Source organism: Amblyomma americanum, chromosome 11 (genome assembly GCF_052857255.1).
Source record: "Amblyomma americanum isolate KBUSLIRL-KWMA chromosome 11, ASM5285725v1, whole genome shotgun sequence".
NCBI classification, from domain to species: Eukaryota; Metazoa; Arthropoda; class Arachnida; order Ixodida; family Ixodidae; genus Amblyomma; species Amblyomma americanum.
Window position 1 is genome coordinate 37,707,543 of NC_135507.1, and position 11,118 is coordinate 37,718,660.

Sequence of the window (11,118 nt, forward strand, 5' to 3'; positions counted from 1 at the left end):
GAAGCTCAAATTTTCTTAATATGCCCGACGCGAATACAGGCATGGGTATGTAATTCGCAGTTGATATCTTTTTAACTGCTTCTCTAGTCAGGTCGGATACAAAAAACGTTCCTTTTGTGGCGCTCGGAAGCATGACGGCAGAGTAGAGATGCCACGAGCGGTTGGCCCCGATAGCAGTTCGTGATGACTGGACCTTCCAACCGCCGTGGCTAGGGCGCTCGGCTGCTGATTCGAGGTGCCTGGGTTCGAACCCGACCGCGGCGACCGCGTTTCGAAGGAGGCGAAACGCTGCAGCACCCGTGCGCTGTGCGATATGAGCGCACGTTAAAGATCACCAGGTTGTGGAAATCATTCCGGAGACGTCCACTCCGACACCTCTTTCTTCCTCTCTTTTCTCAGTAACTTCTTTATACCTTTCCTTAGGCACGGTTCAGGTGTCCGCCGATATGAGAAACAAATACTGCGTAGGCCTGCTCTGTATCCCGCGTAAAAATCCTTCGCCATTTCCTTTCAAAAATTTGAAAATTGGTTTTCGGGGAAAGGAAATGGCGCAGTATCTGTCTCACATATCGGCTGACACCTGAACGGCGCCGTAAGGAAAGGGATAAAGGAGGGAGCGAAAGAAGAAAGGAAGAAAAAGGTGCCGTAGTGAAGGGGTCCGGAATAATTTCGACCATCTGGGGATCTTTAACGTACACTGACATCGCAAAGCACACGGGCGCCTTAGCGTTTTGCCTCCATAAAAACGCAGTCGGCGCGGTCGGGTTCGAACTCGGGAACTCCGGATAATTAGCCGAGCGCCCTAACCACTGAGCCACCGTGACAGGTGTCGAAAAGATTGAAAAAGGGTTATGAACCCCACCCTGAGCAGATGAAATATACCTTCAGTCATGGCGCTCTTTGTACAATGTTGCCCTTGCGCCAAGAATCCGCACTCTACACGAACACGCAGCCAAACAGCAATAAATAACGTGGCAATTGTGATGGTCAGGAGCGGCATTGTGTCTTCATCATGTATTGTTAAAGGCTGCGAAGTGTGGATTTTCCAGAATTTGCGAGGGTTCTTGTGAAACATTGTGGGCAGGACTGATATGAAGGACAAAGGTTTGATCCTGCGTGTCAGTGATTACAGTGCTTTTTTTTATTGTAATAATGTTTTTCCATGTGCATGCCGCTTTAAGATGCTGAATGGGTCCTGAGGTCAATAGATGGCATTAAATAACGTTAAAAAAATGGGCACTGAGGTTCATTAAATTATTGTAACTACTAAACTGAATAAATAAATTACTATGTCCAAATTTTCAACTATAACAGGCGGGCATCTGCTTGCAATCAGAGACATGTTGCTGGTCAATACCAATACCCATTTCTTTTGACAATTTCGAAAACCTGATTTCTCTGGGTGATATTGCTAAAACATTTCGGTAATTTTACGAGCGATTATAAAACCACTCGCCGGCGGTCCGGTAAAGGCGGTGCCCACTGCTGAACGTCGCTCAATAGCGCATGTAACACGTGGCCATTGTTTTCTGGGCAGCGGCGTGGGGCTCGCCGCTTTTGGATGCTTGCCCCTCCAGCTGAGGCAGGTTAGGAGGTTTACGTGGCAGTGCGTTGCGGAGTGACGTAAAAAGGAGGGCGTCGCCCTGCGCACTCCTCGGGCACATGGTGTTCGAATCACTCCATGAAACTCCCAATATTTGTTCAGCCACTCCTAGAAAGCCTGCCGCTTTTTTATAAATTGTACAAAAATGATTTCGCTTCAATACCTTCCATTTAAAGGTCTGTGTCTCAGCCTGGTGCCTCTGTGAATTTGTTTTTAAAAAGAAAATCGCAAAATTTAGTTAACCAGAGGATCAGGTGCCGTGATTAAACATTTTTCTTGCGTCCCCCTATATATATACTGCAGTACTTCCGAAGCCTGCATTTTACCATGTCGGGTTTTTCCTGAAACTCTCGGTATATGTTTGTCATCATGTACAGTAAACTCATTACTGCGAAAGAATAGCTCGTTCGCTGCGACAGAAAGGTGGTTTGATCTCGGTCATTCTCTTTTTGAAGTTCTGTGATTCATGCCTTGCTCTTTATGGTCGTGTTAAATTGATGTCCCTTTTCTGCGTTTTACGCGTTGCTTAGTTTGGCCAGTTTGCTGTTATTTTAAATGTGTCGCCTGCGCCCTTCTTGTAAAAAGGCCTTTAGGGGTGACATTTAGGTAATACGTGATAAATGTTGGGGATAATCAGTGCAGCAACTTGACTGCCCCACAGCAGCTGTTAATCCATTGCGATGTCTTTGGTTGCCACGTGTACGCACCCAGCATTCTCAATAAAGCAATATAAAGCTTCATTTAATAAAGCTCTTCGCGCAGAGTGAACTTGCCCCATGTAACCCCTTTTACCTCCTCTGATCGCTCAGTCGTATCGTCCGAATTATTCGATCGATGCAAGCAACTTCTCTCTATCCTGGTGCTTTCTCGGTTTGTGTAGCTGCGTTTTTATTTTCTGTCAGTTGCTTTTCTGCGATGAAGGCTTTGCTGATTTGTTGTGGCATTCGTTGTGCCCAGCGAAATCTTTTCAGGAAGTAACTTTCATCTCCTCTGACGCTTTATTTTTAAGTTTATATTCATCGAAAGGAATAATATGAATTCGACCTATTTACCGCTACGTGTGCTTGAGTCTTTTGTACCCCTCTCTTATAATTCCGCGCGGTGTGTCTGGTATGAAGCAATCGTTTCTAGCGATCAAGGTAGAAAACGCACTTTCTTAATCGAAAATGCAACTTGGAAAAATGCTAACATGCTTCGCCGGCATATGCTAGGTGCTCCAAGCGCGCGCACACAGTTTTTTACGCATCAAAGGGGCATACGTTTGAAACTGAGAGACGTTAACTTCTTTTGTGTTTATTTTATTATCGGTCACTCTACGGTGCTGTGGAGAGACACGTGGAAGAACGAAGGCAAGGAGAAACGTTTACGGACACCGGGAAGCGAGGAAGCGGGCGCTAAATGTTTTCTGCCTTATTAAGTAAACATGAGCCATGCAAAAGACTTAGGCAAGCAAAAAGGCCCCTGAGCGACAGCGTGACTTCTCAACATCTTCAACTCGCACATCTACTTCTTAAATCCTATTGCAGCAGTATCTTTCACGAACGACAAGCAAGGAAATCGCTCTAGGCTGTTCACTCAGGAATATTTATTAATCCGCCTTAGCTGAGAGAGCTTTTCTTAGGCAATTCTATTGAGGCCTCAATTTCAAAACAGCTACTGTAGTATATATTTGCATATCGTGGACAAGTACAAATGCTATGTGGCCGTCACGACCAAAATAACTGTCCGGCTAAGTTTTTTATTGATTGCCATTATTTATTCGTCGCACCGCGCAATGGTCTCCGAAGTCAGAACGTTGCTTTCTCCTTGCGCTTTTTTTTTTTGCAGCACTCAACCGAAGAAATTCATAATTTTTAATTTCTCGCTACAAGCGTTTCTTTAGGGAGCTGATCAGGAATCAGATAGGCCAGAAAGGTCACCAGAGGAAGGCACAACTAGCAACGCACCACAAATGAATGTTTTTGAGTGAGGCTCACCTAGCAGCGTTCAAGGAGCTAACTGCTCCTATTTGGGACCTCAGATGATTTAGTGAGGTTAATCGCCAGAAGATGTATGCAAAGTACGCTAGGAGAAGTACGCAAAGCGCAAAGAGAGACCTTAAATTCTTTGGGGCTTATTTTATTTTCGGCCACTCTGCAGTGTCATGGAAAAAGAATCAGAAGAACGAAAGCAAGGAGAAAAGTTTACGGACACCGGGAAGCGAGGAAGCGGGCGCGACGTCTTTTCTGCCTTATTAAGTAAACATGAGCCATGCAAAAGATTTAGGCAAGCAAAAAAGCCCCTGAGCGACAGCGTGACTTCTTAAAATCTTCAACTCGCACATCTATTTCTTAAATTCTATTGCAGCAATATCTTGCACGAAAGATCAGCAAGGGATTCACTCTAGTTTGCTCAGTCATGAATATTTTTTATCGGGGCTCAGAGAGCTTGTTGATTTAATTCTAATGAGGCCTCATTTTCAAAACCGCTACTGCATTATTTACTTGCGAATCGCGAGCAAGCACAGTTTCTAGGTTGCCGTCAAGACCAATTTAACTACGCGTCTGAGAATTCAAATGATTGGAATTATTTATTCATCGCAGCTCGCAATTCTCTCCAAAGTGAGAACTTTGCTTTCGCCTTTCGCCTCTTTTGCAGCACTCAACAAAAGAAATTTATAATTTTTAATTTATCGCGACAAGCGTTTCTTTTGGGAGTGGCACTGGAGCCAGATAGGCTAGAAAGGTTACCAGCGGAATCCACACCTAGTAACGTATCACGAATGAATCTTTTCGAGTGAGGCTAACCTAGCAGCGTCCAAGGAGCTAACGGTACCTAACTGGGATGTCAGAGGATTTAGAGATGTTAGAACGGCAGAAAAAGTACGGAAAGTTCTAAATGTAGCGCGCGCAGAAAGCTGTAGTGGTGTACCAGTATATTTCATATTTGCTGTTTACAATAGCACATCACCAACACAAACATTCGCTAAACAAGTCTTCCATTTTAACAACATATTGTGGCACTGATAGTTTCCCTGAGTAGTCAGAAAATACAACGAACTAAGCTCGTCAATAACGCACAAAAAAAAATAATTACCTTCCTTCGTACACAGCTGATACTCATCTAAAGAGAATATTAAATAAGTGTTCCTTTGGTCACTCTGGATTATGAGTATCTAACACCGACAATACCTAAAACTGAAATTGAGTATACATGTTTTTGTTGTCTAATATTTTATGATTTTCCTTTCAAGGATGTGGCCATGCGGTGGTACGTGTAATTATGCGCGAAGAATAAATTAAATTTTTTTTAATTTGGTGGGCTTAAAGTAAAGAGCTGCAGAATTGTGAAATTAATAAATAATAGTAAACAACAAGTACATCGCAGTATTGGCAACCTAAACATACGAGTCATCTAATCTATAAAGCTATTTATTCCAATTTTAATTTTAATTTTTAATTTCTAACTACTACATTATGGCACTTGGATGTAAGTGCACATCTGTTAATTGTTTAGAAACAGCCAGTAGCTGCTTTTTTCTAACTCAGGCATAGCGTGTGCGCAGCTGGCAAAGGACAGGGTTAATTGGATAGACATGAGAGGCCTTTGCCTTGCAGTGGGTGTAGTCAGGCTCATCATTCTTCAAATGGCTTTCATTCTAGGTTTGTGAAGCTGCGTTTCCATTTTCTGTCCGCTGCTTTTATGCCATGAAGGCCTGGCTCTCTTGTAGCGTTCGGGGCAGCCGATGAAATTTTACTACGAAGCTATTATGATGAAGATAATGATGTCATCAATCTTAATGGTACGTATCCATGGCAGAGGATTGGATAGTGTGCATTGCGGATAAGGAAGCTATTTTCTCTCCTTTGGTCCCGTCGTCTCCTTCTCAATTTCTTGAAACGAAGAAGATTCATTCGCCATATTTTATGCTGCATACTATGTGCTCTTGGGTCTCTTATTGCTCCCTGCTTGCATTTTCGCTCGGCGTATCTGATATAAAGCAATCACTTCTGACTCTCAAGGTAGAACACATTTTTTTTCTAAAGGGAATTTTCACATAAAAAACCGTGAGGTGCTTTTCAGCGATACTGGAGGAGCGGAAGGCGCAAAAACGACCTTTTTTTGTGCATAGAATGGGCGTACGTTTGAAACCCAGTAAAAGCATGTATTGCGGTGCAATTTAATTTAGGTCTCTCTACAGTGCCATGGACTGAGGGAAAAATTGGCGAAATGCACAACGCAAAGTGGCAGGCGGTCATTTTCTTCTACATCATTAAATAAATATCACGCATGAAAAATTATAGGCAAGCAAAATAGCGACGCTTTTCTGTTTAAGTGTCGCTACGGTGGAGCAATTGCCGGCAGCAACTGCAAGGCTAATCCCACCGGTAGTTTACAACCACTCAACTCAACTCCCTCAAAGCTAGCATGACATTTTTACGATGCACAACTTACGAACCTAGATAATATTGAATAATTGCATTATGAAGTCGGCATATTTTCTCTCCTGTTCTAGAAATATCCTTTAGGAAAAACCGAAGAGAAAAGCGCTCTAGCCTGTTCACCCAATAATATTTCAGCGTGTCAAGCTTTAACAGAGCATTAGTTCAGGCAGCCTGTCCGGATACTTCTAATTATAATGAGGCGTCATTTTGAGCGTGACTACTGCTTATTTATTTCCAAATCGTGGCCAAGCATGGCTGCTGTGTTGCGTCTTGGCAATGTGCCCTTTCACTTCAAGGTTTAAATAATTAAATTGTTTGAGTCGCTGGTCTCAATTCTATGCCAAGTGAGAATTTTGCTTTCTCCGTGTGCTTCATTTACCGGCGAAGTCAAAACTGAATTCATAATTTTCTCTTTGGAGTGCTACTGGATCCGGATCAGCTGCCATTGGAAATATAAAATAAAACGTATAACATGAAAATGTTTCCGAGAAAGGTCAGCCAAACAGCTTTCATTGCAATAACGGCTGTTACTTGGATGGCAATGGTTTTAATGAAGTTAGGACGACAGAAGTTCACAACGTCCTGAAAGGAGGGCACGTTCAACACTATAGCGGCTTACCAGTAGATTTCATATTCGTAATCTCGAATAACATATCACCACCATGACTATGCTCTAATTACGGGTTCTTTTTCTAACGGCACATTCCGATGATCATTTTTTTTCCTCGGGTAGCCAGAGATTGAAATGAACTGCAGCAGTCAACATCAAACACAAAATCGTTATCTCCGTTCACTTCACAGCTAGTACTCACAAGACAATTTTTAACGCTTACAATCGTTGCACTGAACACTTTGTTGTCTATCAGTCACAATACGCACAATTGAAGTTCAATGCAGTTGTTTTGTTCTGTGACAGTTCCCGATTTAGTTTTTGTCTACACTGCGCTTGCTCTTTTGTTCTTGCGATTATACGAGAACAATTAATTCCTGTTTTTTGCTTCTTTCTAGGCATTGGGTTTGTTGCGCTAGTGTTGAAAAGAAAGAGATAAGAGTATTTAATCAATAAAAGAACAGCATTGGCGAATGTCAGAAAAATAAAATCTTATCTGCTAAGCTGGTTTGTTACATACAGATATTAAAATTTTTAACCAATATAAGTAGAAACTAGGATGTAATTTCAGGTCAGTTTATTAACTTCTGGCTTTTTCTTCCACCTAGTGCACCCCTTGAGGCTGAAACACCTGCGGTGAAAACTGTAAGTACCGCCAAACACAAGGCCCTTCCACTAGACCTAGTTCAAGTGGGGTTGCTTCTCGTGCATACCGATGCGTTTCAAAGTTCGCAGAACAGAGAGTTGGGCCATAAAGAAAAGCACACCCATACCGTGTGGATAAGTAAATGAAGCTGTATTAATTACAAGCAATAATTGGTGATTTAACCCTGCTTCTAAGTGCGTTATATGTGCGAAAATCTAAGAAACACTCTGTTAAGACTAGAGCATGATTTGTGTCATTTAGCGGAACAATAACAACCGATCCCTTGATCCCGTACTGACCAGAGTTGTACAAATGTCGGTGAACCTGCATGGCGGGACTCGGGAGGAGATTAAACAAGAAAGTTTGCCTAGTTTGTTCTGAGACACTGGCAGCGACATGTTAGCTAGCACGAATAATACAGCGGACAGAGACACAGCGGACTCTGGCGTGTGTCCCGTCAGTTTATCTGTCTCGTTCCGCTGTTTTATTCGCGCTGGTTAACATGTCGCAGTCGGGAGGAAATCAGCCGTTCCGCAACCGACTTTAACAGAAAGAAATTTGTAGGCTTGGGAGGATATATATATATATATATATATATATATATATATATATATATATATATATATATATATATATATATATATATATATAACCATTACTCACACAGTATAAATGAACCTTTTGTTGTGTCAAGGACACCTTAGAAAGCGGGAACACACCAAAACCACTTAAGTCACTTCGGGGGAATATTCTCTTTAACCCGCCAAACGTGTTCGCTGTTGCAGAGGTGAGGTCTCGCTTGTACCTCAGTCGGCCATATGCAGAACACAGAAGGCCAAATGGATTGTGTAGGAATTTCCGCTAGAAATTTTTTTTCGCGGTGATGTGCTGCTGCTGTCTTCCCATCGCTTCCTCCTTCTGTTTACAAGAAAAACGCGCTGTCGTCCGCCGCACACACTGCAGCCGTGGGAAGCAGGCAGCAAAAAAAAAGCAAAAAAATGAGGAGCGGGAGTGGAGAATAGGCCCCCCTGAAGGCAACAACAGTGCGGCGGCGAGTAAGGTGCACAGAAACAGACGGTGGCGGAATCGCCGAACAGATAAGAATTATAGATGCATGCACTCGCTGCCACCAGCCGAAAGAAATAAACAAATAAAGAAATTGAAATGCAGAGAGGGCAGGAGACTTCCGTCATATGGAGCCTCTTTGGCACGAAGAGTCAAGGCGGAATCAGTGGCGCAGTGAGACCACGTTATTATTTTCCCCGTCTTTTTCTCTCTTTCTCGTAATTCCTATTCCCAGCCCGTCTTATTTTCTGCATCCGTTTGCTTCTTGTTTTGTTCCTGTGTCGGAGATCTGTGCCGATTCCAACTCCTTAAGAAGAGGAGGAAGTTCGCTGTAACTTCAGTCTTGAGAAAGGACTTCATGTGTCCGAAACGTGGGCTCAAATTAAACATCTGCCTAAACGAAGCGTTTCTCAACTTTCCATTTCACCTCTAGCAACAAAATACGCTCATATATATATATATATATATATATATATATATATATATATATATATATATATATATATATATGCGTGTGTGTGTGTGGCAGAATCCAACAGCGAGAAACTAAGAACACAGGAGATGTTGTTAATTTTTGTTGTTGATCAATGCAGACCACTCGTGAAGAATTAACCGCTTAGAGGCAATTAACAAGAATGGCAGATGAAAAACAACCACACGCCGCCGGTGGCAACCGAATTCACGACCTCCGAACTTCGCTTTCGTGTCCGGTGCTCTGTCAATCGAGCTACGGCGTGGCTGTCCAGTCTGCTGCTGTCGTGGGTATTTATGTTTTGCGTGTACGCGAACTTTCAGAGTGTTCACCAGCGCCACACTCGTCCATAGCGGTGGGCGTAGTACGTCCTGTATTACCGCGTCCTGTATTCCCTTCTCTTGCCTGCTAATATTTAGTTTGCCAGAGGATGACGTACTTGATTGCTTGAAAAAGAATATGGCGAAGTAAGCGCTTCGTTAAAGAAAACAATTTTGACTCGGCGTTTCGATCGGAGGACTAATCTTTTTCCGATCTAAACGCCGAGTTAAATAAAAATATTTCCTTTCAGTAAACGTATACATCCCGATATACGGCTATTGTCCTTAAAATTCCGAGACTGAGTGTATTAACAAAATTGCGTTTAACATTGGAATAATTTGTGGAGACCGCCTTCACAATAGTCCCCCTGCAGTCTTACACAGCTTCCAACACTTCCTAAGGTCTTGGAAACGGTCGGAAAATTCTTTTGGCAGCGCTGTAAGCTCCTTTGTCGTGGCGTCTTGAATGGCCTCCACGCTCTCCATCCAGCGACCTTTTAGGGCTCTCTTCACACGAGGAAACAGGAAAAAATCGCATGGGGAGAGGTCAGGCTAGCATGTGGGAAGGGGATATACAGTAATATTGTACTTGGCGATAAATTGTGTCACACTGAGATCAGTGCGCGGCCTTTCGTTATCGTGGAAAAGGCTCCATTGCCCACATGCCCATAAGTCAGGGCGACGGCGTCGCAGTGCATCACGCATGTTTTGGAGCACGCGGATATAAATCTCCTGATTCACCGCCTGTCCTTGTTGGACGAACTCGTGGTGTATAACACCTCTGGGATCGAAAAAAACTATCACCATTTTCTTTGTTTTGGTCTTCTGTCGCAGCACTTTTATCGACGACGGATAGCTTGCGGACGGCCATTCGCCGCTCTGCCCCATTTTTGATGATCGTATTGAAAACAACATGTTTGCTCTTCAGCAATGATGCTGTCGACGAATGCAGCACACACAGTTTTTTCTTCTTGCGCATCAAAGAGGCATACGTTTGAAATTCAGCGAGGCCTTAATTTATCCGGGGTATAATTTATTTTCGATAACTCTGCGGTTTCATAGAAAGAGAAATGGAAGAACGAAGGCAAGGAGAAAAGTTTACGGACAACGCGAAGCGAGGAAGCGGGCGCGAATTCTTTTCTGCATTATTAAATAAACATAAGCCATACGAAACGACCTAGGCAAGAAAAAAACCCTGAGCGACAGCATGACTTCCCAAAAATCTTTAACTCGCACACTTATTTCTTAGCTTCATTTGCAGAAATATCTGTCACGAAAAACCAGCAAGAGAATCAGTCTAGTTGGTTCAGTCATGAATATTTTTTATCGGGGTTTTACTTTCGATTTTAGCCGGGAATGAGACTCCGATTGGGTCTTTAGCCCAGAGAGCTTCTTGAGCTAATTGTAATGAGGCCGCATTTTCAAAACCGCTAATGCATTATTTACTTGCGCATCGTGAGCAAGCACACTTTCTAGGTCGCCGTCAATCTGCACGGTTTCAGGTGCTTAATACGACGAGCATAATCTGCGACGAGTGAACTGTAAGGCCAACTACACATGCCGCCGCTTAATGGGAAACCCACCATGTGACCAGCATGCCGGTCCCATGATCTCTGTATGTCCAAAATTAACCTCTACAAGAGAATCGTGTATTAGATGCGGCTCCTACGCCCATTCCATAGTTTATGAAGGCTTAGCTAGGGACAGTCTTCTGAGGGAAGTTTATACTTCAAAGCTCATTGGTAAGTTCAGCCGATATATAATAGTGACTCGAGAACACTTCGCCTAAAAACGACTGCCAGCTCCTTCGTCACTTCATAGATATTGATAATATCATGAGAAACCTTAAGTTCTTTCCTAATTAGGAAATAATTAATGCCTAAAGGAATAAAAATAGGGTGAACCTGGGTGATCTTGGCGACTAATTAGTAACAGAAACGGTGTTAAAATCTTTCTGATTTACTTACTTATTTATTTA